The following is a 3,574-nucleotide window of genomic DNA, read 5'->3' on the forward strand; positions in this document are numbered from 1 at the left end:
ACTTGCTTTGAATTTTTAATACTTACTTTGTGGTACTTGAAACCAAAATTGTATTTTTAATTTATTGGTGTCTAGGTTAAAAGTTATGCATACTTAGGTGTTTTTCTTATTTTCAACTTTTTTTTAGCTTTGTTATTTTCAAATTTAGTTTGTATATTAGGGTTTAATTTTAATTGTTTGATTTATAAACTTGCAAGTAATTTGAATCTTTGTTTTGTTAGTGTTTTCTTTTTAGGAAAATCATGGAATATCAAGCTTATGGTCATCAACGTTATTGGGATTATGGGGTGCCAACTAGTTCTCCAAGTGAAAATTTTATCGAGTTACAAAAGAATCTTACTTTCATGTCTAAACTCGTTGCAAATTTTAGAGTTCAAACTGTATCATGTGAATGGTGTGGAGTAAATCACTTAAGTGAGAATTGTCAAGTGGGGAATCCTTTTGCTTCGGAAGATTCAATTGAAGACTTATCAAGACAATATAATCAAGTTGCAAATTTTGAAGTTCAAGCTATAACATGTCAATGGTGTGGAGGCAATCATTTAAGTGAACATTGTCAAGTTGGAAATCATTTTGCTTCAGAAGAGCCATTCAAAGACTTTCCAAAGCATAATTTTTATCCCAACACATATAATTCTGGATGGAGTGATCAACAAAGTTATTCAAGGTATGACAATTCAGATCTTTCAAGTTATCAAGTGAGCACATCTTTGATTGAGTGTATGGAACGGCATAGGGAAACATTTTCTAAATGTTATGATGAGATTGGCAAGTTGCAAAATCAATATTCTCCAAGTACAAACTTTCAAGTTCAATTAGACCAATCAGTGACAACTTTTTCACAAGGATCCCAAGAAGACTTGGAAACTAACATGGAGATTATGTGTAATAAGCAAGTTGATGAATTTGAATTCGTTCAAGAGCCATATAATGATGACAAAGGATTTGAGGAACATGAAGAGGTGTCTATAAGGAGTGAAATGCTACAAGAATCTTCAATTTTGGATAAGTTTAATGAGGTACACACACATAACCAAGATTGCCCACCAAAAGAAGTTTCCCAACGCACTATCACTAGTTCATGGGAATTTTCTAATTTTCCTTCAAATTCATTGCAAAAAGGGCTTAAGGATCATGAAGAGGATAAGTCAAGGAATCAATCAAGCCAAAAGTTGGCCAAATCCGATGAGTATAAAGCTATGGCCGCACTTCAAGAAGATTGCTTACCAACAGAGGCTAAATCTCAACTTTTCAAGCCAAATATTGAATTTTCAAGAGCCCAAGATGTAAATCCATGCTCCAAAAATGCAATTGCGGTTGAATGCATCCCAAGAGGAGACAAACAAAGCATTTTTGGACCTAGAAGAATCCAATCTACCGAAAAGAAAGTGCAATTCATGCTTTTAGTTCAAATTGAGACTTATATAGGACAAGGAGTTAAAAGTTTGCTAAGGCCACAAGATTATCATCATGCACAATTTCCATATCATAAGCTTGGACAATATTATGAGGATGACATCATTTATATATTTAATCCAGGTTGAACATCAAAAGGATGAAGTCAAGCTAATGACTTTAAACAAGCGCTCTTGGGAGGCAACCCATGTTTCTTTCTTTACCTTATATTTATCTATTTATTTTAGTTGTTTTCTTGTTTTTAGGTTGTTTTGATGTGTTTTGTTTGAGTTTTTGCAAGGTTTTAAGATGTTTAGGTGTAAAAGAGCAAAAGACGAATGTTGAGAATTTCAAGTCTAAAGTTTGGTTTTTGGAGTATAACCACCTTGAATATGCATTGGAGTACATCAAATTTTTTCACATTACGAGGAACATTCCATGTCTTTAAAGGGGAGTATTCTTTACCTTTTATTTACTTTTGCTTTATTTTATGTTTTTCACAATGAGGACATTGTTCATTTTAAGTTTGGGGGTGAAAAGCATGCTTTGCATCTTTTAAATCTTGTCCATTTAAGTGTTTTTATAAGTTTTCAAAAATGTTAGTTTTAGTTTTTATTTTCCTTCATTATTATAAAAAAAAAATAAAAATTGTTTTTGTGGTGTTTTCTTAAGTACTTTAATGAGCCAATGATAAGACTGTGATTGAAAATAAATTGGTTTTTAGATGGTGGATTTGTTTTTGTGTATGCCTAAATGCTTGAATTTATATTCACATATTGTTACTTTCAATAAATTTTGAGCACATAATCAATAATGCATAATTTAGATTGTGTTTTGAAGAAGGTTTGCATGAATTAGAGTACTTTATTATTAATTGAACTCTAGAACTTGCTTGATTATTGCTTGAGGCGAAATCCTAGGTGAATGCATTACTAAGAACATGATTTAGGCCATCTTTGTTTAAGTTTGAGCCTTTCAAGCCAACCTAATACATTATCTTCCACTAGTACCTTAGTTGAGCCTTTAGGATGCATAAAGATGTATTAGAGCCTTTTCTTCATTAAAGCACATTTACTTACCCTTTTGAGCCTTAAATTTCTTTTTCCTACCTTGAACATACTACAAAGAGAGCTTTAATTGAATTGATATGAATATATGCTTGTGAGCTTGTTTGAGTGTTGAAAAAGAAAAAAATGAAAAAAAGGAAAGAAAAAAATAAATAAAGTTTGGAGGTTAAGTATTTGGTGAATTTTGCTCTAGTATGCATTTTTGTGTAAATTAGAGATTTGAATGTGCAATAAGAAGAAAAATAAGTTTGGGGGTTTAGTGGAAAAGAAAGAAAAAAAAAAAGAAATAAAGAAAGAATTGTGTGATTTGAAGAATATATGCACAATAAAAAGGAGAAAAAGGATATTGAAATTGAAGTTAAAATAAGAAAAGAAGTTCTAATAAAGAAACAAATTTTACAAGTAATTTATTCATTGATATTTAATTTTAGCTTTCTTTCTTTGATTTATTATATCCTCTCCTTTTCTTTCTTTAGCCTTATCCATTAGCCTTAACAATAGAAACCATGAAGTCCTAATGATTTAAGGTGGTGCATTAACCTACATTAGTGGAGAGTGATAATTAAGTCAAGCATATGGTAGTTCATACGTTATTATCAATATCTAATTCTTGTAAATTTATTCAAGCATATGATAATTAAGTGTATAAATTGATTTCCACACACACACATTGGAAGTATCATATATGTTGAATAGAATATAAGGTATTGAGTTACATAATTACTTTGAAACCATTTGAAAAGTCATATGTTATACAATCTTTGAGGCACCTCATTAAAGTATCTTATGTTCGTTAAATAAAATTTCATTTTCTTATTCTTTTTCTTTGCTAGGGACTAGCAAATCTTAAGTTTGGGTGTATTTGTTAGGTCTAAAATATTGATGATTTTATGCCATATTTATAGCTTAATATTTGTTAGTTTATGTTAATTTGTTATGGAAAGATACTTAATTATGTATTTTTCTTAATCTAGGTAAAAGAGGAAGAATTTTAAGAAAACTACCATAAAAATGGATTCCTTGGGTCGAATTATGGTGGGAAGCAAGATTTGAGCTCGAACGGACTAAGCATTAAAAAGATTCCAAAAAGATACCTTGAAGATTCCATAAAG

Source organism: Ziziphus jujuba, chromosome 1 (assembly GCF_031755915.1).
Source record: "Ziziphus jujuba cultivar Dongzao chromosome 1, ASM3175591v1".
NCBI classification, from domain to species: domain Eukaryota; kingdom Viridiplantae; phylum Streptophyta; class Magnoliopsida; order Rosales; family Rhamnaceae; genus Ziziphus; species Ziziphus jujuba.